Raw genomic sequence first — 25,776 nt, forward strand, 5'->3', positions numbered from 1 at the left:
CCGTATACAGAAGCCAAACAAAGTAGTGCCACACCTAAAATAGTTCTCTTAAAGGTGAACGGTTACATACAATAGTTCTCTTAAAGGTAGACGGGTACATACACTACACCTTCCTGTTTATCCAATACAATTTTATTAATTTATTTTGAGTCTACCTCAAGCTATGGGTCAGGCAGAACCCTGGGACTTTAAAAAAAATGTGAAACTGCCTGGTGGAGGCTCAATTTTAGATTCAGACACAGGCCGAAAGTAAATTTACTAGCTTCATAAGGAATGATGGAAACAGGACAACTGTTCGGAGAGAGGAGTCATAAAACACCCCTAAAATTCATACTTGGGCTATTTCTTAAATACATTATGCAGCATTACTAGATGATGGCCAAATTGGTTAAAATATTTTAAGCAGGTTTACGCAACCTGAACCCTTTCCCTACCCTCCCTGCACAAGCCTGATGTACTCAGAGAAGAACCCTGGAAGACTCGTTTTAAGAAGTTAGTGCTGGATTGTCTGATGGTGATGCTGACAGTAGCCCATTCACCTTAATGGGTTATCGTCTGCGTTACGATTGGAAAACTTAGACCACGGCGTCCAATAGGGTCAGAAACTGGGATCATTTGTCAAAAGAAACCTGAAGTGATGTCAGTGGAAAGCATCACTGGGAAGAAATGTGCATTTGGAAACCATTATTGTGAAACCAAAGAGTTAAAGTAGAGGACCTGCACTAAGTAGGAATGAGTTAGGTGATAATCTCTGGATTGTACAATGGACATGTAGACTATGCTCATCAGTAGGACTTTCAAGGCCAAAAACAAATCCTGGAGAAAGGTAAGGCGAGAAAAGTTCGTAACAGGCAACAGTTAAGCACAAGTCGATAGCAAAATACTGCAGATGCTGGAAATCCGAAATAACAACAGAAAATGCTGGAAAAACTCAGCAGGCCAGGCAACATCCGTGGAGAGAAAATAGAGTCAACGTTTCGGGTCTAACCCTTTTTCAAAACTGGAAAGGAAATGAAATAGATCGAAAGGCAGGGCTGGGAGAGAACAAAAGAAGTGAAGAGACATTAAGAGGTATTCAAAACCAGACGAGATGGTGATAGGTCTAGTGGAGCCGTCTTTTGTCTCCACTGTCCTATCACCATCTCGTCTGGTTTTGAATACCTCTTAATGTCTCTTCACTTCTTTTATTCTCTCCCAGCCCTGCCTTTCGATCTATTTCATTTCCTTTCCAGTTTTGAAAAAGGGTTAGACCCGAAACGTTGACTCTATTTTCTCTCCACGGATGTTGTCTGGCCTGCTGAGTTTTTCCAGCATTTTCCGTTATTTTAGTTAAGCATAAGAGGTCAGTGCTGTGAAATATGGTGTAAATCTGAACCTGTGATAACCTTTGGAAAGATCTAAAACCTTTTCTCTAAAGATCAGATTTTCTCAAACCACCTTGGTGATTGCAAAAATATCACTGGACTCAATACAAGGTCTTCATCCATGACTGTAGAGATCCCCAACATCGGCAGCCAGCCAGCCAGCCATTTTCACAGTGAGTGCTGAGGACTGGGTGCGTTTATCAATCTCCAATTCTTGCATCGAGTTTGAAATGAGGGTTGAATTGGCTCGGATTGTACTGACTGAATTAACCATGCAAAGAAAACCAGCTTGTTTAGTCAGCCCCATCACAATGTACACTTTCAGAGAGCTACACTATAGTAGTGAATTAACATCGCAGTACTGTATTGTAAAATGTAATCTTGGCAAGAACACGCCATTTCAGTTGCTACTGATCTTTGTCAGAAGCGCTGTTGAAAATTAATTCTTTTAATAATAAGCGGTATTTATTTGGCACCACGTTCACTTATTGTACAGAGCAGAGGTTCCATTAAATTCAGCCGTACTGCTATTCACATATTGCAACTTTATTACTGTGACTGGTCCCATCTCGTACAATGGGGTCCTTTAAGAATATCCTTTAGAAATTGTATTGGTTGTTAGTCAAAATTACCAGTAAGTGTGGCTAAGCTGTTGCCATTAAAGCCAGGCACACCTTTTATCCCAGTGGAGTTCAAACCTGAATGCTGACTGTTGAAACTGAGATAATGTTCCTGCAAATCACTGCTGTATTTAATAATTTTCCGTCTAAAATCAGTGTTGCGTTAACAAATAGAAAATAATGAGATCCCGTCACTCATACCAGTGAATTAACATCAGTTCAGCTCAGTTGCTAGCACTCGCGCCTCTGAGTCAGAAGGCTCAAGTCCCACTTCAGCGACTAAAGCACAAAATCCAGGCTGAAGCACCACTGCATTTAACAGTAATTCATCATATGTGAAGTTTTTGAGAGGTGCGACAAGGCACTGGATAAATAGAAGTTTGTCTTTTAAAATGGCTTAAAACCATCAAGGGAAATAAGCAGTTTAACTAATGCGGCTGTTAAGCTAGCGGACGGAGGAGTGCGTCTTAAACATTTGCTTGCTAATTTCACCGTCATTGGGCTAGATTGGCCCAGAATTTGTGGCCCCGAAGAAAGCTGCCCACAGAGATCTCGCGATCTCTATGGCGAGAAGTTTGCCTTCTTCGACGCGCAAGTGATTTCAGTGCAGTATAGTGGGGACTCCCCGGTGCGATCTGCAGCGACGTCAACAAGCTGTCTAAGCAGCCAATCACATTGCCAAATTATCAGAGACAGGGAACCAGGAAATGAGAGCCTGCTTTTAAATCACGACTTTTTAAAAATGTTACTGAGAGCTAAACAAAAATTGGGGCTCTCACATGGGGATCGGGTAGAACCTGAAATATCAAGAACAAACTTTTAACAAAAAATAATTTTTTTTAATTGTTTCTTAAAATTTTTTAAATGATCATAATGGAGAAATTTGACACTCCACAAAATTAAAAAGTTAGTTTCTCAGGGCCATAATGTTAGTTTAGCAGTCAATACGTTCAGTTACACCAAATCCAACAAGGCCTAACATTTAATGGGATACTTAACAGCGATATTACCACGAACAAGCCTAAGTTTTCGGCAGTTTCACTGATCGCTGGCTATGGGGGTGGGGGGATGGGGGGATGGAGATTCCACAGCGCAGTCAGTGTCAGGGCAGAGAATGACTGATCGCAACTTCAGGATTTCCACATTTAGATGCGCATGCGCGACGTCCTGAAGTTGCGGTCAGTTTCAAAGGGGTGATAACGACGAATGCTGTTAATCCGCCATCATTACCCACCGCAAATTCCAGCCCAATGTTAAAAAGACAATTAAAAACAGAAAGAAACGCAAATTAAATTTACGGGAGGGGAAAAATCCTAAAATAAAAAGTTCTGAGGTGCTTTAGCAGTTCTAGCTCAGAAAGCAAAAACAAACAAAAAAAAAATAAGAACACTTACAGCTATTTTTTGAGGCATTTTGCAGGAACACTCCATATCCAGCTCCTGCCCTCTAGGCCTCCTCTACTGAACAGTTGTCTCCAGACTCTGGCAACTTAACTCAATAGTTCCTCAGATTATACCAACAGACTACAAAGTCCCCGCCAAGTCCTCTTTGCCCCGAGTCCGGTGACGGGTATCTTACAGTCTCTCATCGGCTGAACTACCGGTGAGTGATGCAGCAGCGTCAAGAGGCCGACATGCAGACACATCAGCAAGGAAAGCAGCATGTCTGTTATTGATGACTTGTACAGCTTCCAACATAAGGCTGCGTGAGAGTTAAGCTCGGAAATTTGCTGGTCTGTCAGGGAGATTTTGTTATCGCGTACTTGTGCCCATTCCCTTCTGTAGCACTCTTCCAAAACAAACATAGCTAGAAATGTATATTTACCAAGGGATTTCAAGCTGCTCCAAAAGTATGTTGGCAAATTTTCGTTTTTTTAACATCGATTTATATTCACAAATACACAGACTCGCACTTACGATAAAAACACTTTCACCTCTGAGTGTGGGTTCAAGTCCCACTCCAGAGGCTTCAGCACAAAATCCAGGCTGACGCCCCCGTGCCAGTGCTGAGGGAGTGCTGCATTGTCAGAGGTGCTGTCCTTCGGATGAGACGTTAAACCGAGGCCCCGCCTGCCCTCTCAAGTGGACGTAAAAGATCCTATGGCACTATATCGAAGAGGAGCAGGGGAGTTCTCCCTAGTGTCCTGGCCAAGATTTATCCCTCAACCAACATCACCAAAAAAAACAGATTATCTGGTCATTACCACATTGCTTGCTGTGCGCAAATTGGCTGCCGCGTTTCCTACATTACAACGGTGACCTATACTTCAAAAGATACTTAATAGGCTGTAAAGCGCTTTGGGACGTCCGGAGGTCATGAAAGGCACTGTATAAATGCACATTCATTATTTCTTGCAGGCAGCCAGGAAGACTGAGACTAGCGTGCCCATACCACAATATTAACGCGGGTTATGAACAATGCCCACCCTGTGCACCAGCTGCGCCAGTGTTTGAACACCACAAGCAGAAAGCACCACCATTGCGTGCAGTTTTGGTTGCCTTATCTGAGGAAGGATGTTCTTGCCATGGAGGGAGTGCAGCGAAGATTCACCAGGCTGATACCTGGGGTGGCAGGAATGACGTATGAGGAGAGATTGGGTCGATTGGGCTTATACCCGCTGGAGTTTAGAAGAATGAGGGGGGATCTCATTGAAATTTATAAAATTCTATCAGGACTCAACAGACTAGATGCAGGAAGGATGTTCCCGATGGTGGGGGAGTCCAGAACCAGGGGTCACAGTCTAAAAATAAGGGGTAAGCCATTTAGGACAGAGATGAGAAGGAATTTCTTCACCCAGAAAGTGGTGAACCTGTGGAATTCTCTACCACAGAAGGCAGTTGAGGCCAATTCATTAAATGGCCCAGAAATTTGGGTCGGGGGCTTCCCGCAGGTGCAAGCCCCCGACCTACACTTACCTAGCGCGCCAGCAGTTGAGCTCTGGGCCCATGTGGAATTCCTCTCCGGGGTCTGGCCCAGAGGCCGGCGCGCTGTGCTGGCGTGTCCCAGGGGCGTAGTTAGTGCGATGCATCCCCTGGGATCACGTGAGCCATGGGCAGCCAATCGGAGGAGGGAAAAGCCCATTCATAAGATTGACAGAAAGACCTGTCAAAACGTATGAATGCTGAGGGCCCAAAACAGTAGTTAACCATCAAATAAATTTTTTTTTTTTTTTAAATCACACTTTTTAAATAAACTATAAATTACATTAAATAACTATTTTAAACAATAATTTAAATTTTTGAAAAAAATAATTTTATAAAAAAACAGGGCTAAAAATAAACTTACCTTGCTTTAAAGTATTTAAAAATAATAAACCTGTGGAAAAAATGTTTTAATTTTAATTAATTGACCACTTACCTTTTAAAATGCAGTCCTTACGCCTGGTTTTTACATTTCTAAAATCTAAAGACTTACCCTCACGGAAAAACCTGTAAAAAAAAACGTAAGTTCAAAGCACACGCGCAGCCTCTCCCGCGCGCACGCCTTCGACCTCTGAACCCCTTCGTTCAGAGGATCGGAAGTGCCGGTTTCCCGTGCATGCAAGAAACCGGCCCTTCCATCGGGTCCAAGCGCGAGTACCCCGTGTGTACTCACGCGTTGGGACCCGAATTTCTGGGCCGTTATATTCAAGAAGGAGTTGGATATATTTCTTAAGGCTAAAGGGATCAAGGGATATGGGGAGAAGGCAGGGACAGGGTACTGGATTTGGATGATCAGCCATGATCTCATTGAATGGCGGAGCAGGCTCGAGGGGCCGAATGGCCTACTCCTGCTCCTATCTTCTGTGTTTCTATGTTAAATCAGGTCACTTTGCCAATGCGAACTCTTTGAAGGCTGGAGCCCTAGCAGGTGGAAATGCTCAGCAGCAGCAGTGCTTAGAGTCCCCATTGTTATGCATTGCTGAGTCGAGAGAGCAGGGTTTCTGAGGGATAGGGCGATGTTATCTGTTACTATGAAGCAGCCGCCACACTAGTCAGCAGTTTGTGTTGAATTCGGATTTTAAATCCATCCGATGTGAAATGCATTTAAAAAAAAACAAATTAAGCAGATTCCAAATTGAACTCTCCTTATTTTATGACTTACATTATCTATTATAATATAACAAGGTACTAGTCCACCTGCTTGTGAAGTGCGAGGGAATAAAAAACAACTGAAGCCCGTTCCAGATTTCCTTCAGCTCTCGATTTCTGTAACGCCAAAGAGAAGTCTTGGAGGACTGACGCAACATGATACAAGAGCAGCATTTTAAAGAGAACATGACAGCAAAATACTGCGGAAGCTGGAAATCCGAAATAACAACAGAAAACACTGGAAAAACTCAGCAGGCCAGGCAGCATCCGTGGAGAGAGAAACAGAGTTAACGTTTCAGGTCGAAGACCCTTCGTCAGAACTGGAAAAAAGCAGGAAATGGAAAGCAAGTTTAGGGGCTGGGAAAAGGGGGAGGGGATGAAAGAACAAAAGGGAAGGTCAGTGATAGGATAGAAAGCAGGAGAGATTGAGAGACATTGAGAGATATTCAAGGCAAGAGGAGGTGGTAATGGGACAGGTTAAGGAACAGTTTAAAGATAACAATGCCTCGCCAAAGTCAGGGCAGTGGCACAGGATTAAAACTGACCCACAAAAATCGGGATGCCCTGGTAAAATGCGGACAGTTAAGAGGTACGAAAGGTGCTACTCCGTCTGACCTCGGCACTCTTCGCTCAGGAGGAGAGGATAATCAGACAAGGGTTCCTGCTCCCGAGTGCTGCCCTGTAACCTCTGTTGGATGCCAAATGAGGTCAGGACCAAGCTCTGCTGTGACTGCCCTGCAGTCAAGCATCTTACAGATGGTCACTGCCTGGAATCGCACGTAAAGAATGGTTGATTGAGCGGGGTACGACAGGAGCTTCTGAGACCGTTGGGAACGTATCTCAGCATGAAGCAATCATTTCTCGTAGGTGTAGATGTTGGGCTTATTTTTTTGACCAGTAGTGGAACTAAGATATTTCTTTATGCTCTACTTTTCATGGCTTTCATTCTGTCAATATTTTGGAGAATAAATTAGGGCTCCCCAAATGGCTCATGGGGTAAATAAGGCACAGGGGGAACTGGGGCATGCACGGAGTGGGGGAGGATGGGGGAGAAGAGGAGAGGGGGGTGGCGGGGGAAGACAGCATTCACATGGAGGGGGAAACGGCACCCACAGCTAAACTAGATGTGTTGAGTTAGTTGATCTCAGTGCTCAGCATTTACAGTTGCTGTGCGAGGAACATGAAAAAGAAAAAAAAAATTCTGTCTGCATCCCCACTCCTGATTGGCTATCCTTGCGTTTGTGTGGATGTTGGATCAGGCACAGCAGTGATGCCCTCCATGACAGAACAGTCTGTCGACACTCACTGTCCGTCACACCCACGAGTTGATGGTACAAGGACTAGGGGACACAGATTTATGGTTTTTGGGCAAGAGATACAGGGGGGATGTGAGGAAAAACTTTTTTACGCAGCGAGTGGTGAGGACCTGGAACTCGCTGCCGACGGAAGTGGTGGAAGCGGAGACACTCAATGTTTTCAAGGGGAGACTGGATAGGCACTTGAGGGAAATAAACTTGCAGGGCTACGAGGATAGAGCGGGGGAATGGGACTGACTGGATTGCGCTACAGAGAGCCGGCACGGACTTGATGGGCCGAATGGCCTCCTTCTGTGCTGTTATGACTCCATGACATGAAGAATGGCCACAGGGGGGGTTTGACAGCAACTTGGAATCATAACACAGCATGAGTCAGCGTTTCAGAAGAAAAGGATACACAGGGAAACAAAGGAAACTTTGGTAGATTTACTGCGGAGAACGAATGGATTTCCACCCTGCGGGAAATCTTCACTCGTGGCAGCTTCAATCGCAGCACCGGAAAAACTGGTGACAATCTGCACATTGCAGCAAAGATCAAGGCCTGAGCTGCTCAAATGAAAACTACATGTCAAGAAATAGGCTCATCAACAAATCTGAACATCACGAATCCAGAAAAACAAAGTAGAAAGACCAGAGAATCATGAACAGCAGAACTTCAGCAAATCTGCCATTACGAGAGACCGCCCAGCAGATAATGGAAGTTAGGAGCTAATTGAGATCTCGCTGTATTTAGATTGTCTAATCATGTTCCCAGCAGGTGCAGATAAGCCCCATGGTTCTGCCGTTGTCCATTTCGGCTCCATTATACAATATCCTATATCTGTCACTTACTAATTTCTTTTTGCACAAGTGAGACATCTATAGGACACTGGCGAGATATTACTGAATGACGGGTGGAAGCCCCAGCTCACCTCCGACTCGGCTGGTCAGCTGGGCCCCAAACCCCAACTCGCGCTGCTCACCCAACGTGGAAGTCCCACCTCTCGTAGGGTCCCCAGACCCGATGCCCGACTCCCGTTGGTCACCTGCACCCCAAGTCCCAACTCGTGCCTGCATCCCAACCTGAAGCTATATCCCATAGCCGCAAGGTGGCAGAAAATAGATTAAGTAAAAAGATCAGCATGTTCTAAGTTTTTTTTTAAATGAATGTCCACTTCACTTTTTAAAATGTTTTACTCACCAGAACGGCTATGTAATTTCACTACTGATATGCTGTAAAAGTAAGCCCCACTCCTGCTGTTTACAACTCCCATGATAATTCTCATGGATAATGAAGAAAGAGGATAGCTGAGCTCCACTCTAGTAGTTGCTCGTCAGGGGAGCGATGAATTCCAGCTTAGAGATCTGCCAAAGAAAGTCCTATCTGTAGTGTATGTACTTTGCAGAAGGAACTATATTCTGCAGCCCCTGTATACTGCAGTACCAGTAGTGACCACCCCTGTATATAAGTCTGCATAGTAACTTTTGCATAGTAGTTCCAGTTTGCCTCCACTCAGTAAAGACCTGTTGTAACCAACTCCTGCAGTCCGTGTCTCAATTACACACGGACATAATGCTGGCGACGAGCAGATCCGAACTTACCTACAGTTCTGCACCACCTCATGGGGATCCATCCCTGAAGCGAAGTTGTTAGAGGTCGAGGCCAGAAGGAAGAAAATAAAAACAAACAAAAGAAACGGGCTTCGACCGTGGGCAACCGCCTCTGATTCATCGGAGTTGAAGATTTGCAGGAGAGGCTGTTGAGAGCGGGGCTTGGTTATCCTGTCTATGGTGTTCCAGCTAATCGGGCTGGTGGCAGGTAGTACACTGATCCTTCCTGGGCTGCGGCGGGCTAGAGCTCGATCGGGTGGCTTTTCAACGGGGCCGAGCAGCGTTGTCGTTGTCGGGAAGAGGAGAGAGAGAGAGGGTGGAGCACACAGGGCGCGGCCAGTGCTATGGAGCCGGGCAGCGTACAGACCCGAGAAGAGGGAGGAAAGTGTCCCGTAGGGTTGCGCTGACGACGGGAAAAATAAAGAAATTAGAAGCGCAGAAAGCCGCAAGGAGCTGCAGTTTGCCACGGGAACCGCGGAGAGCGGCGTTAGCAGCAGCGCAGGGGGGAAGTGCGCGAAGACCATAGGGCGTCGCCATCAAGGCATAAAACGCCAGCAACAGCGCTAGCAGCAGCGGAGAAGACGGAAAGCGCGGGAGGCGCCATCTTAATCCAGCGGGGAAGAAGGCAAAGCGCGGGAGGCGCCATTTTGTTAAATCGGGGAAGAAGGCAAAGTGCGTGAGGCGCCATCTTAGATTTCCAAGATGCCGAAGACTGGCAATATCACTGCCTTCGATAATGCAATAGAAGACTGGACCACGTATGTGGAAAGAGTCGAAGTATATTGCAAGGCAAACGAAGTAGCCGATGAAAAAAAGGCATCGGTACTACTAAACTTAATGGGCGCAAGAACGTACGGCCTATTGCGGAACCTGATCACTCCAGCCAAACCGATGGCGAAGAGTTTTAACGAAACTGTTGATATCTTACAGGAACACCTAAATCCTACACCGCTGCTGATAGCAGAAAGATTTAAATTCCACAGGAGAAATCAGCATAAAGATGAGAGCAATGCTGATTACCTTACGGAACTACGCAAGCTATCAAAGCACTGCCAGTTCGGAGCAGGACTGACAGATACTCTACGGGACAAATTTGTCTGTGGACTCCTGAGTGAAGGAACCCAGAAGAGGTTACTCTCAGAGAAAGAGCTGACGCTAGATAAGGCTTTCAGCGTGGCAGTATCGTACGAAGCAGCAGCAAGGGGAGCTGCAGAAATACAGCAAAAGCCACAGGAATACGGCACCCACGAAATGACACGGGGATTTGAAAAATGTTATCGCTGCGGCAGAACAACCCATGACCAGAAGGACTGCTGGTCCAAGGACAAAATATGCAGGCAATGCGGAAAGATGGGACACATTGCACGAGTTTGCAGGTCTGGGAAGAAGACTAACGACAACAAAAAGGCTACTAAGGAACAGTGCAGGAAAGTACAGAAGATGACGGACAGTAGTGCCGAAGACCAGAAGAGCGATAGTGAATCCGGGAACAAGAGACTAAGCTGTCTCAAACTTCACAATGTAATCGCAAAAGAGGATCACCAAACCATGTGGGTCACCCTCACGATAGCAGGGTTCCAAGTCAAAATGGAATTGGATACAGGATCAACCCTGACCGTCATGAATCGACGAGACTACGAGCGGCTATTCTCACACATACCCTTGAAAGAGACATCCATTGTCTTGAAGACGTATACGGGGCAGAAAGTATACCCCAGAGGGAAAATAAGGGTGCCTGTCGAATACAACGGCAAGGAAATACAGAAATTGTATCTGTACATACTGCAAGATGGTGGACCACCGTTATTGGGATGTGAATGGATCAAAAAGATAAGTTTAGACTGGCACTCCATTCAGGCACTGACGGTGGCTGGTAAAAAGGATGACGACGTCACACCTGGACAATTGTCAAAAATCTTAGCTAACGCCAAAGAGGTATTTCAACAAGAACTGGGCACTCTTAAAGGCGTAACCGCCTCGATAAAAATGGAAGAGAATGCAATTCCCAAGTTTTTCAAAGCAAGACCGGTACCGTATGCAATTCGCCCAGCCGTCGAGGCAGAGCTGGAGAATCTGAAGAATGCAGTCGTGTTATCTAAGGTAGACTGGAGCGAGTGGGCGACACCCATCGTTCCTGTCATGAAGAAAACGTTAAACAATAAGTCTGAGGAGCCAAGGAAGGTTCGCATCTGTGGGGTCTTCAAGGTGACGGTGAACCCAGTCCTTCACACAGTACAATATCCTCTCCCGAGGATAGAAGATATTTTCGCCTCACTATCTGGAGGGAAGCGTTTTACAAAAATTGACCTAGCACAAGCATATTTGCAGATGGAGGTTGAAGAATCCTCTAGGAAGTATCTCACGATAAACACTCACAAGGGTCTTTACCAGTATAATCGACTGGTATTCGGAGTAGCATCAGCTCCGGCGATATGGCAAAGAGCGATGGAACAAGTCCTGCAAGGGATTCCGGGGATTCAGTGTTACTTGGACGACATCCTAGTGACAGGTGAAGATGACAGTGAACACCTTGCCAACCTAGAGCAGGTGCTCACTAGACTAAGAGAACATGGGCTACGAGCCAATCGCCTCAAGTGCGAGTTTTTTAAGAAACAGATATCGTATTGTGGCCACGTGATTGATGAAGAGGGGTTACATAAGTCCCCTGACAAAATTGAAGCGGTGGTTAAGGCTCCAGCGCCTGAAAATGTGTCGCAACTGAGGTAATTCCTCGGATTGGTGAATTACTACCATAAGTTTTTGCCGAATTTGTCCACAATTCTGCACCAACTGAACGCCCTACTACAAACTGGAGTAGCATGGAAATGGAGTGATGAATGTAAGCGGGCCTTTCAGAAGAGTAAAGTCCTAATCACTTCAAGAGAAGTATTGGCTCACTACAACCCATCACTACCGATAAGACTGGCGTGTGATGCGTCTCCCTACGGCATTGGAGCGGTACGGTCACGTAAATTCCTTGATGTTTCAGAGAGGCCGATAGCTTTTGCGTCACGCTCGTTAACTTCAGCCGAGCGTAACTACGCCCAGATTGACAGAGAGGCCCTCAGCCTGGTGTAGGGGGTGAAGAAGTTCAATCACTAGCTGCACGGTCAGAAATTTACTCTACTAACTGATCATCAACCTCTTGTCTCCATTTTCAACCCTCAGAAGGGCGTCCCGATAATGACAGCACAACGGCTACAGAGGTGGTCCCTTTTCCTAGGGGCACACCAATATGACATCGAGTACAAAGGAACTAAACAGCATGAGAATGCTGATGGATTGTCGCGCCTACCGTTGCCGACAGTGGAAGAAGCACCTGCAGTGGGTCCTGTGGAGATATTCCACTCGACCATAGTCGAATGTCTACCTGTGACGAATGCAAACATAGAAAAGGAAACACGAAATGACCCGACACTCTCCTGGGTCTATGATTTAACGGTGAAGGGATGGCCAGCACATGGCGAACCACTGTTGCCAGCATTCTCGCCGAGAAGAGAACAGCTGTCAGTGTGCAGAGGAACCTTGATGTGTGGATCCAGAGTAGTAATTCCACCCAAATTGAAGGATAAAGTGCTCAATGAGCTTCATGAGGGTCATCTGGGAGGGGTAAAAATGAAGAACTTAGCCAGAGCGTTTGTGTGGTGGCCGGGAATTGCTAGAGAAATCGAAGAGATGACCAAGAGCTGTACAGGATGCCAGAAGGTCCAAAACGCCCCACCACAAGCCCCTCTACATCCATGGGAGTGGCCCTCATCTCCATGGCAAAGGGTGCACATTGATTTTGCTGGTCCATTTATGGACTCGATGTTTTTAATTGCGGTGGATGCACATTCAAAGTGGCCAGAGGTAATAAAAATGTCCTCAACCACCACAGAAAAAACTATCACAGTCTTACGAACCATATTCGCCAGAAATGGGCCGCCTGAACAGATTTGCTCTGACAATGGACCACAGTTTGTGTCTGAAGAGTTCCGGAGGTTCTTAAAGAACAATGGTGTTAAGCATTACACATCCGCCCCATATCATCCAGCCACCAATGGATTGGCTGAGAGGTTCGTTCAAACATTCAAGAAGGCTATCAAGGCAATGTGTAATGAAGACATACCCCTACAACACAAGGTGGATAACGTCTTGTTTGCCTACCGGAATGCGACACACGCGGTTACCAACCAAACTCCAGCCATGATGTTCTTCAATTGAAGACTACGATGCCGCTTGGATTTGGTTAAGCCAAACATCAGAAGAGATGTGGAGAACAGGCAGTTTCAGAATATGAATGAAAGGCCGACCAGGAGTTTTAAGATAGGTCAACCAGTTTTGGCCCGGGACTACCGCACAGAGAAATGGCAGCCAGGAACGATCTGCACACGGCAAGGACCCCTAATGTATACCGTGGATGTTGGAGAGAGCATTGTAAGACGCCATGCTGACCAGATTCTAGAGTCACTGGAAAACGTCAATTCCACACCACGATCCGATACACCTGGTGATGAAACCGAAGTACCAATTGCATCTACCTCAGAATCGGTGATATTGGAAGCAGACGAACCAAACAACGACGTTGATCCCGAATCAACTTTGCCAGAAGAACCTGATACCCCAAAGAGGCGTTATCCAGACAGAATCAGGAAGCCTCCTCAAAGACTGAACTTATAATTGCTTAACTTCAGCTAATGTGTCTAGCAACTGTAACTGTAAATATGTTAATTATTAATCGAATGTTATGTACTGTTTAGCTAAAAGGGGAGGAATTGTAGTGTATGTACTTTGCAGAAGGAACTATATTCTGCAGCCCCTGTATACTGCAGTACCAGTAGTGACCACCCCTGTATATAAGTCTGCGTAGTAACTTTTGCATAGTAGTTCCAGTTTGTCTCCACTCAGTAAAGACCTGTTGTAACCAACTCCTGCAGTCCGTGTCTCAATTACACACGGACATAATACTATCCTGTGTTCAACATTTCCATTGGTGCCGCTTCTACTTCAGCGGATCAGCGTGCTGGTACCAGCCACTGCCATGCATGCCCGTTTTCCAGTTCACGCTATTAGCTGCAGGATTTGCCAGCTGTTGATATTGACATTACATAGCTTGAGATTAGGAACATCATCCCATAATGCTGCACTCGATGCAAAGAGCCTGGCAGCACATCACTGGCTGGGTGAGCTCCGGGATGAACATAAGGCAAGACACTACTGACCCTCTGTCGGAACACTGTGCTGGCGAGGTGACCTGCACGCTTGATGTCAACCTCCTTTTTCCTTTTCCTGGGCCGCTGCAGCTTGCTACACTTTGCCAGTTTTTCATGCTTCCCTTTCTATCTGCTTATCCCCCACCTCTTTAAGCTATTCATACATTCTCCGTGATTCCTGTATGTATTATCTTTCTTTGATTTCTCTCAATATGCCTCCCAACACCACCACTCCAGCCATTTAACCATTTCCTGTTCTACACTTAAGCACTTTACAAGTCATTCTATTTCATTGTGAGCACGTGTGTGCGTATGTGCTTCCCTCCTCCAACCAAGCAACCACTCCTTTTGTTCCTTTTTAAATGCTGTTCATCTGTAATATCTATCAGTTTTGATGAAGGGTTCAACACATGAATTACTAACTTGTCCGTTTTCTTCACAGACGCTGCCCGACCTGTTGAGTGATTCCGACATTTTCCTTTTTTGTTTCAACTCAGGATTGACTACCTTGACAATCTGGGAGGAGGCAAGCAATCCACTTCATGATGTGAAAAAGAGCGCCAAGGATGGCACTTGTTAACGGACAACTTGTTAGATTAATGTGATTAATTAAAAGCGCAGAAATGGAAGACCCCAGGAACTGTGAGGCAGTTGGTGTCTGGAACAGTTTCTCCTGCCTGTTCTTTAGCTTCATAGCTCTAAATCTTTTCTTTTCAGGAGACTAATTTTCACAGACACATTTTACATTGGAGCAAGAGTCTGAATAGAGAAAATAACAGAAGAAAAATACATTAGCATTTTGTTCCAATATCACTCACCTGCTTACTTACATGCATCTTTCTGTTAAACATTGCACGAAGAGGAATTTATGACCCTTGGGATTCCCTCTCAACAAACAATCTACAGCATGGTTACGGAAATCCAAGCTTGTATCAATGACAACAACTTGCATTTTTATAGCCCCTTTAATGTAGTAAAATCTCTCAAGGCGTTTCACAGGAGTGTTATCAACAAAATTTGACACTGAGCCACATAAGAGGATAAATTAGGGCAGATGATCAAAGCGTGGTCAAAGAGGTAGGTTTTAAGGAGCATCTTAAAGGAGGAAAGAGATGTAGGGAGGTGGAGAGGTTTAGGGAGGGAATTCCAGAGCTTAGGGTCCAGGCGGCTGAAGGAACGGCCGCCAATGGTTGAGCGATTAAAATCGGGGATGCGCAAGAGGCCAGAATTGGAGGAGCGCAGATATCTCGGAGGGCTGGAGGAGGTTACAAAGGGGCGAGGCTATGGAGGGATTTGAAAACAAAGATGACAATTTAAAAACTAAGGCGTTGCTTAACCGGGAGCCAAATGTAGGTCAGCGAGCACAGGGGTGATGGGTGAACAGGACTTGGTGTGAGTTAGGATACAGGCAGCGTGAGTTTTGGATGAGCTTAAGTTTATGGAGGACAGAAGATGGGAGGCCGACCAGGAGAGCGTTGGAATATCACCTAAATACCACCCATTGCTTTTTAAATGCTCTTCTCTCCTACTGTATTTACCTGGTAGTGCCCTACGCAATAGGCCTTGTCCCTTCACCGAGATGTCCTAACATTCAGAGGTGCGCACCTTAAAAAATTTGCATAATTACAAACTAGTTCTTACAAGCTTTATTTTACCGCTACCGACTATAAACTTAACATCGATCATCTGAGGCTACAACTACACTGTAACCCTGGCATCAGTGCAAACTGAAACTGCTTCAGACTACTATTGTAGCCTAACCATATTCACTATCTAGCTAAATATATATGTTTTAAGCCATCAGAATTCAGGCATCACAGTTCAGAGCACCACACTTAACTACAGATGCAAAACAATCTTTAAACCAGAAAGACATCCAGTCACTTCCTTCTGCTTTTCCTGATCTTGGGCAGAAGCCAAGCATTCTCAAACAGCCATCAATCTGAAGAAACAATTACTCTCTAATTCACTTCAGGATGCAATTAAGAAGAATTACCCTCTTGATGTGACTCTTTATAGCAACTAGACCATGTAGGCTTGATGAATATAGCTACACTTTAACAGCAGAATAATACATTGTGTGTGACATGGTGTAACACCCCAGTGTCTCCTCTATACCTACCACGAGCAATGCCACAGGGCATCCACTAGCACTTATGAATAACCATTTAGAATGTGAATATTTTTTAAAAAAGGCATTTCCCAAAACATTTCATGTAATAATTTAAGTCCCGTCATCTGAAGCGATTTATGATTAGCTCTAATGTGTTTAGATTTCTTTCTTGGGATTACTGTTTATTTTTAATTATTGAGATGATTTTGCTATCTCATGCATGTCCGCTTTCTCCTGATCTATACATGGCCCATTGTGCATCAACCTTCACACATACACAGCAGGGTCTTGTCGAGTGCCTGCAGGATTTACAATTGTTTGACTTGGGGCTAGACCATGTCTAAATGGCAATAATTTAAAATACTGAAGGAAGTTGGGTGGGTCAGCCAGTTAGCACACTGGCCTTTCAACAGAGACCCACCTTCCAATCCAGCCCCACACTGCCGTCATGAGAGTTGCTTTTCTTCCCCTCACGCTCTCGGTTTTTCTCACTCGCTCGCTTGTAACTTTGTGCAAGTGAAACAAAGATTGCTTTCTAAGCTCCGTGAAGCGGGCTGTATTGTCATGATGTGCAGCAGTAAACAAAATGAATAAAGGTTGACATGAATGACTTATGAAGTAATACTGGGCGGCCTGCTGGTGGCGTTGTCCAGGGAGAGTATAAATACTCGAGCATGGGCCCAGCTTGCTCAGGACATTCTTTAACAGGAACTAGTGAAGGACAACTAGATCTCCATGTTGAAAAACAGTTGATTAAAGCCTTGTTTAATACTCAGGCCAAGTGCCTAGTAGTTCTCTTACGTCAAAGGTCATTCCCAATCACTTGCCTGCACAGTGACCCTTTAAATTAAAGCAGTGAATGCGGTGTTATTTTATTCAGGTGCTGGTTAGCTCAGGCATGATAGTCTAATTTTCTAACTGTGTATGTATGTGTCTTAAAATTATCGTGACATTGCATCCACACTTTGCAAACGAAACCTGGAGTGGTAGATGGCTCAGTGAATTAAGCTACTGATTGTGACCATGCAGACAAGGAAGGTCCGAGAGGGGGGACAGTCCTGGCCAATATTTATTCCTCAGCCAGCATCACTAAACAGGTTATCTGGTCACTCACATTGCTGTTCGTGGGACCTTGCTGTGCGCAAATTGTCTGCCGCATTTCCTACATTACAACAGCGACTACACCTCAATAGTATTTCATTGGCTGTAAAGTGCTTTGGGATGTCCTGAGGTCATGAAAGGTGCTATATAAATGCAAGTCTCACATTCTCTCTTTTTATAACAGTCACTCCTGGTTGCTATCCAGTGGTTCTCTTACAGAAAGGGCACAAGAGTGGAGAATGCTGGGTGTTGGCCAGATTGGACACCACTGTGATGCCCCTCATGGCCAAGTCGCCCACTGGCTTTCACACTGGGCAAGGAATCGGCGTCAAAGAGAGCTTCCAGTGCCTGTGGAACTGGGCTCCAGCTACGAGTCTTCACCTTCAGGACAGGATGGAGTAAAAATGAAAGCAAGCTGGAACTTACCAGCAACATTTGCAAGTGTGTTAACTTGGAACACCTGCCCTCAGGAAATCTGGGACTGCAGCCAGCAATGTTGCTGAACGATTCCAGGATCAGGGCAGCTATGCTTCTGCGTTTCCACATCAATATCCTATTAATATAAATGGAGAGGTGGTTACATGTTAAAGATTTTTTTTTGAGAATTAAAAATCAATATTTAATTTAGTACATAGTAAAAGTAAGGTAATGAACATGATACTTTAATCTGTCGTAGGGCCAAAAATTTTGTGCATAAAATTTATGAGATAATAAATTGGAAAAATCACAATAGAGGAATAGGTTATTTAACTAATGTGAAGTTGCTAATTGATGTCAAGTTTAAGGTACGTGTAATGTGATCACAATAATTGCATTGCATGGGCTTGACACTGTAGTGTTAAATTACCCACCAGCAGACTTAAATTGCACAGTCCAATTTAAAACTGTGGATCATGCACACTTTAGCCAGAGTAAATCAGTGATGGAGGGGATGGGTACCGAGTCTAGCGGCAGGCGTGCTAATCACGGGACCTGCTCCATCCTGGACGGTATTGTGCTTCAAATGTTCTTGTAGCTTCTTACATTCAGGTAAATGGTGAGCATTCCATCACACACCGGACATGAGCTTTGTAGATGAATAGACTCTTGAGGGGGTCAGGAGATGATCCACATGTTGCAGAGTGCACAGCCTTTGCCCTGGTCTTGTAGCCACATTGTTGATGTGGCTGGTCCAGCTAAGCTTCTGGTCAATGATAACTCCCAAGGTGTTGATGGTAGGGGACTTCGCAATGATGGCACCAATTCAGATCAGGGAGATGTAGCTGGACCTTTTCTTGTTTTAGATAGTCACTACCTGGCATTTATGTAGTGCAAATGTTACCTGTCACTTGCCAGTCCTGGTCTGGATATTGTCCAGATCTAGCTGTAAATTGGCATGGGCTGCTTGATTAATGGAGGAGATGTGAATGGAGCTGAACACTATGGAATCATCAATGAACAGTCCCATTCCTGGTCTTATGATGGGCAGGTCATTGATGATGAAATAGCTGAACATGGTTGGGCTGAGGATTCTACCCAGAGGACCCCATGCGGTGATGTCCTGGGGCAGAAGAGAGAAGCCAACGACCGCTGTCCTTTGCGTCAGGTATGGCTCCAGGTTCTGGAATGTTTTCCTTGGTGCCCAGGTTTAGGTTGGCTATCCAGACTTTTGTACAGCAAGGATTTACACCAGCTTTGTCCAGTTATACAAACAGTGTTTGCACACCAATACACATGATACACCCACACCCTACCTGCACATCGATTGTTGCCTAATGGGCTTCAATTTTCACGTATTGATGAGATATAGCTGGATCCAGGTAAATGTAAGTGGGACTGATTACGTTAAGTGGATGTTTTCCATTCGCTGACGGCATCAAATGTTCCCAGGTCGAGGCACAGCACGACTAAATCGCAACCAGGGCTCGGTCTAGATCGCTTCAACAATGCACCTAGATCACATCCCAGAATTTCCCATATTATTTCGCCTCAGTGCTTCTCAGAGCCTGGGTGATGATTTGACACCAGATGCAAGGCAGATTCCCGTCACTGATCCTGCCCATTGGAAGTGGATGGAGACTGTCACAACTCATCTCACTTCTGCCATTAGTGATCTTTAGAGAGACGAAACACCCCTTCCTCTGAATTCAAACCCAAATACAAGCAGGGGAAAGAATACATAGTAAAGTAGAACTACTTCTGATCAGCAAAGTTCATGTATGTATCCTTAACAAACTTGTACTAAAAAGAAAAAGACTTGCATTTATATAGCACCTTTCACAGCCTCAGGTCGTCCCAAAGTGCTTTCCTGCTAATGAAGTACTATTGAAGTGTAGTCACTGTTGTAATGTAGGAAACGCAGCAGCCAATTTGCCCACAGCAAGATTTTATTTAAAATCTCTGAAGAAACAGCAATCCGATAATGACCAGATAATCTGTTGCAAGGATGTTGGCGGAGGGATAAATATTGGCCAGGCCACTGGGCAGAATGCCCCTGCTCTTCTTCAAAATAGTGCCATGGGATCTTTATGTCCACCTGAGAGGGAAGACGGGACCTCTATTTACCGTCTCATCCGAAAGACGGCACCTCAGCCATTGTGGCACTCCCTCAGTACTGCACTGGAGTGTCAGCCTAGATAAAGTGCTCAAGTCTCGAGTTGATTCCATCACCTCGTGACTCAGAGGCTAGAGAGCTAACCACTGAGCCACAGCTGACACAATATTCCTCAGTGCACTGCTTTTATGCAGCTGCGATCTGGTCTGCGTAAAATTAGCAAGGGCAGGAATGTTGCATAAGCACATCGTGTTCATAGGTGAGCTTCAATCAATCAGACATAAAAACAGAAAATGCTGGAAATACTCAGCAGGTCAGGCAGCATCTGTGGAGAAAGAAACAGAGTTAACGGCCCAGAAATTCGGGTCTCCACGGGTGAGTACGCACGGGGTACTCACTCGTAGGCCCAACGGAAGTGCCGGTTTCGTGCATGCACTGCGCATATATATCAGAAACGCTGCCTACGGAGGGCACGGTCCATCATCAAAGACCCTACCCACCCCAGCCACAGTCTGTTCGCCCTCCTACCATCTGGAAGACGCTACAGATGCATTTGCACCCATACGACCAGATTTAGGAACAGCTTCTTTCCCAGGGCTGTCATCCTACTGAACTCCACAAATAAACACTAAAGCCTGCACATCTGCCGATGCACTTTATTATGGTCATATTTATGCTAATATATATGTACAAATGTATGTTGAAATGTTTAAGTGTCCTAATCCAAATTGTACACTCTCGGGAGCCGCAAGCCTACATTTCGTTGTACTGCACTTGTGCACTAACAATGACAATAAAAGTTGATTTGATTTGATTGATTTGATGCGCGGGAAACCGGAACTTCCGTTCCCTTAAAGGAAGGGGTTCAGAGGTGGAACGCGTGCGCCGGAGAGGCAGCGCGTGCGCATCGAACTTACGTTTTTTTCCCAGGTTTCTCCAGGAGGGTAAGTCTCCAGGAGTTACACATGTAAAAAGCAGTCGCAAGGCCTGCTTTTAACAAGGTAAGTGGTGAATTAATTAAAATTAAAACATTTTTTCCACAGGTTCATTATTTTTAAATACTTTAAAGGTAAGTTTATTTTTAGCCCCGTTAGAAAATGTAATTAATTTTTTCAAAATTTTAAATTGTTTAAAATAGTTATTTTATGTAATTTATAGTTATTTTAAAAATGTGATTTTTTAAAAATTTATTTGAAGTTTTAGTTATGTTTTGGGGCTTATAGTATTTATAGTTTTGACAGCTCTTCCTGTCAATTTTATGAATGGGCATTTCCCTGCTACCATTGGCTCTCCATGACCCACGTGATCCCAGGGGACGCTTCGAACCAACTGCGCCCCGGGATACGCAAGCACTGCGCGCCGGCAGTTGGAGCAGGCCCAGGATTGGAATCCCACGCGGGGCCACAGCTCAACGGCCGGCGCGGTAGGTAAGTGCAGGTCAGAGGCTTGCACCCGTGGGAAGCCCCCGACCCGAATTTCTGGGCCAACGTTTCAGTCTTCAGCGCCATTCACAACTCCTCAGATAATGAAGCAGTTCATGCCCGCATCAGGCTTGGGCTAGTAAGTGGCAGGTAACATTCGCGCCACAGAAGTGCCAGGCAATGACTATCTCCAACAAGCGAGAGTCTAACCACTGCTCCTTAACATTCAACGGCATTACCATCGCCGAATCCCCCACTATCAACATCGTGGGGGTCACCATTAACCAGAAACTTAACTGGACCAGCCACATAAATACTGTGGCAACAAGAGCAGGTCAGAGGCTAGGTATTCTGCGGCGAGTGTCTCACTTCCCGACTCCCAAAGCCTTTCTCCCATCTAAAGGCACAAGTAAGGAGTGTGATGGGATATTCTCCACTTGCCTGGATAAGTGCAGCTCCAACAACACTCAAGAAGCTCGACACCATCCAGGACAAAGCAGCCCTCTTGAATGGCTCCCCATCTACCACCTTAAACATTCACTCTGTATCGTGGCTGCAGTGCGCACTGTCTACAAGATGCACTGCAGCAACTCGCCAAGGCTTCTTCAGCAGCACCTCCCAAACCCGCGACCTCTTCCACCTAGAAGGACAAGGGCAGCAGGCACATGGGAACACCATCATCTCTAAGTTCCCCCCAAGTCACACACCATCCTGACTTAGAAATATATCGCCGGTCCTTCATCGTCACTGGGTCAAAATCCTGGAACTCCCTCCCTAACAGCACTGTGGGAGTACCTTCACCACACAGACTGCAGCGGTTCAGGAAGGCGGCTCATCGCCGCCTTCTCAAGGGCAATTAGGGATGAGCAATAAATGCTGGCCTTTACCAGCGACGCCCACATCCCATGAATGAATAAAGAAAGTCGATGACCCTTCGTCAGAACCTGACGAAGGGTCACCGACCTGAAACGTTAACTCTGTTTCTCAGATGTTGCCTGACCTGCTGAGTATTTCCAGCATTTTCTGTTTTTATTTCAGATTTCCAGCATCCGCAGTTTTTGGCTTTTTTCATCAATCAGGCATTCCACTCTCCTCTGTCAATCCTTCAACAGTACACAGAATTGCCAGACTTGCTGGCGGAACACAATGGTTTCCTTTTGACGCCTCAAAAAAGGTTCTTTTCATGACGATTTCTTTTAGGATAAAGAAAGACAAAATTCAAACCCGTCAGAATCAGCCCCGATTACTGCCAGTACACAACATAGTGGATCTGTTCAGCTGGAAGCAAAACTAATTTACACTTACATTTGAATAGATGCCACGTAGCAAGTCATTTCTTATTCATTATGAGAGACAGTGTTTTCTTCTGTCAGCATAACTTGGCTATTATTCAAAGACCATCAGCAATCAATTCTGGTTAAAACTAATTTATGTTACACGAAGGGGGCACAGAAGAGCAACCGTTTATTTATGTTTCTAAACACAGTGAACTGGCTTCAAACAGCAATGGAATTACTAGAGCCACCGTTTTAATGCACAATGTTAAAATGAGTTAAAAAACATTGCAGCTTGTGACTTGGAGGAGGCTATTTTTGAGTTATGGTCTCGTAACCACCAAGAATTGGATCGTGCTGGTAAAATAAAACACTCTTCAGTTCACAGAAATCACAGAAACCCCACAGTGCAGATGGAGGCCATTTCGGTCCATCGAGCCTGCACCGACACATATCCCACCCGATCCCCGTAACCCCTACCCCACCCTATCCCCGTAGCCCCACATATTTAATCCCCCTAACACTAAGGGTCAATTTATCATAGCCAATCAACCTAACCCGCACATCTTTGGACTGTGGGAGGAAACCGGAGCACCCGGAAGAAACCCACGCAAACACGGGGAGAATGTGCAAACTCCACACAGACAGTCGCCCGAGGCCGGATTCGAACCCGGGTCCCTGGTGCTGTGAGGCAACAGTGCTAACCACTATGCCACCGTGTCAGTTTTAGACATCTCTGCTTTTATTCCAGATTGGATCACTCGGCAGGTTAACAGACAGATCCCTCATCAAATGTACCTCCCCGTCTCCTTTAAATATTTTATTTAAGATCTCTGAAGAAATGTCAATGGGTGCACCTTTTATAAAGCACATGGCTGATTACCCAGAATTTATTATACATTTATCGGCCACATATCCGACTCCAGCTTTAGACTTCCTAGAAACAAATCTCCTTGCTTGGGGTAAAATGCGGTTTAATATTTATGACACTATAGCAAGACTGTTGAGAACTCCTTAAAGAGATCAAAGCCTGGACATTTACTTTTGGTTGGAATCTAATATTTCATGAACTATACACTGTTCAATGGACATGTTGTGGTGATTAACACCAAGGCGATGAGCAACTCCAGAGGTGAGCACTTAGGATAATTAACACTTGCAGACAATTTATATTGAGGCTTTTCAATGTAACTCCAGTCAAATGTGAGTTAATATTTCAAAAGGAACAGGCTTCCAACGTAGTAAGTACAAATGATTATCCCTTTACCATGTGAAAATGCTTTGAAATGTTCCTGCAGTATTGGAAACTCTCATTATCGTGACACTGACAGGCAGTGCTGACAGTGGGACAGCTTTTACCTTCTTTCTTTGCTCCTCCATTAGGAGAGCAATGGCTGTGTATTGTACTGCCCCCTTTTACATTCGGGGTCAGGTGCGAGCCTCTGGAAGCACGCTGAGCTCTGCTGGAGTCTCTTTCTGCCACATCCTCTTTCTGTACGACTAATGGTGACCTTATAAAGCAGGGCTCTTTATTCAAGATTTGTTTTGAGGCAGGGCAGTGAAAGATGGATGGTAGGCAGAAGGAAGAAGTGGAAATCAGGATAAGCAGCGGCGTGATTTTAAGCAGCGAGGGCAAATGCTCGGGGTCATCTCCCTGCATAAACTTTGCTGCAGCAAGAAGCCTTAATTCCAGCTCAGGTAGAAAGACTCTTCAGTTTCCTTAACACTAGGTTGTGCACATAAAGGAATGTAGCCAATGGAGGGAGAAATGGCAATGTCATTGGCAACAGTCCTACAGTGCAGTAGAAACATAGAAGATAGGAGAAGTAGACCATTCGGCCCCTCGAGCCTGCTCCGCCATTCAATGCGATCATAGCTGATCATCCAAATACAGTACCCTGTCCCTGCCTTCTTCCCATATCCCTTGATCCCCTTAGCCTTAAGAAATATATCTAACTCCTTCTTGAATATATTTAATGAATTGGCCTCAACTGCCTTCTGTGGTAGAGAATTCCACAGGTTCACCACTCTCTGGGTGAAGAAATTCCTCCTCATCTCAGTCCTAAATGGCTTACCCCTTATCCTTAGACTGTGACCCCTGGTGCTGGACTCCCCCACCATCGGGAACAGACATCCTGCATCTAGTCTGTCTAGTCCTGTTAGTAGCACCTTAAATTGCGCTATGGTCTGTGCTAATGCATCTGCCTGTGAAAGCACAGGTCTCATGCAGCCGATGGCAACACCAAAGCAAGCTTGCTGCACTCGCTAATGCCGGAAGCCAGGAAGAGCCTTCCTAGTCACCACCTTAGGCGGCTCCAACAAATTTACTTTGGTGTTGCTGTGCCTTAGTGGTAGCACTCTCGCCTCGGAGTCAGAAGGTTGTGGCTTCAAGTCCCACTTCAGAGACTTAAGCACAAAAATCTAGGCTGACACTTTCATGCAGTACTGAGGGAGTGCTGCATTGTTGGAGGAGCCATTTAACCGAGGCCCTATCTGCCCTCTCAGGTGGACATAAAACATTTATTTCAAATAAGTGCAGCGGCGTTCTCCCCTGGACAATAGGGGTTCCTCAACCAACACCACGAAAACAGATTATCTGGTCATTTATTTAATTGCTGTTTGCTGTGCGCAAAGTGGATGCCGCATTTCCTAATGACCAGATCATTTATTTTAGTGACAATGGTTGAGAGATAAATATTGGCCAGGACACCGGAGAGAACGCCTGCGCTCTTCTTCGAAATAGTGCCATGGGATCTTTTACGTCCGCCCAAGGGGGCAGTCGGAGCCTCGGTTTAACGTCTCATCTGAAGGACGGCACCTCCGACAGTGCAGCACTCCCTCAGCACCGCACTGGAGTGTCAGCCTAGATTTTGTGCTCAGCTCTCTGGAGTGGGACTTGAACTGACGACCTTCTGACAGAGGCGAGAATGTTACCCATTAAGCCACAGTTGACACGGTAACCAATGACAAATATAAATGAGTCTGTCACCAGTGCTGGATGCCACAAGCTGCCATTTATTTTTTCAGGGTGTTGATAGGTTAAGTGCTCAGCCTACCTATAGAGACCAACTTCGTGGCTTCTGCTTTGCCGGCTTGTACAGACCTTTACCTGGTCATCACGGAAGGTTTCATTTCAGTCAGAAAACTAAAGCTGCAAATGCAAACGTTTCAATAAATGCACA

General features: G+C 45.4%; 1 protein-coding gene across 1 annotated transcript in view; it reads right to left on the reverse strand.

Annotated features, from left to right (window-relative positions):
• disp3 (dispatched RND transporter family member 3) overlaps window positions 1-25,776 on the reverse strand; it is a 608,183-nt gene that overhangs the window by 319,311 nt on the left and 263,096 nt on the right. Inside the window, exon 4 of the mRNA XM_085966861.1 lies at window positions 17,793-17,919. The gene's annotated coding sequence lies outside the window, so the exon portion shown is untranslated. The remainder of the gene's footprint in view (window positions 1-17,792; window positions 17,920-25,776) is intronic.

The sequence above is a fragment of the Somniosus microcephalus genome, chromosome 25 (genome assembly GCF_052327205.1).
Source record: "Somniosus microcephalus isolate GS21.2 chromosome 25, FLI_Smic_1.0, whole genome shotgun sequence".
In the NCBI taxonomy this organism is placed as follows: domain Eukaryota; kingdom Metazoa; phylum Chordata; class Chondrichthyes; order Squaliformes; family Somniosidae; genus Somniosus; species Somniosus microcephalus.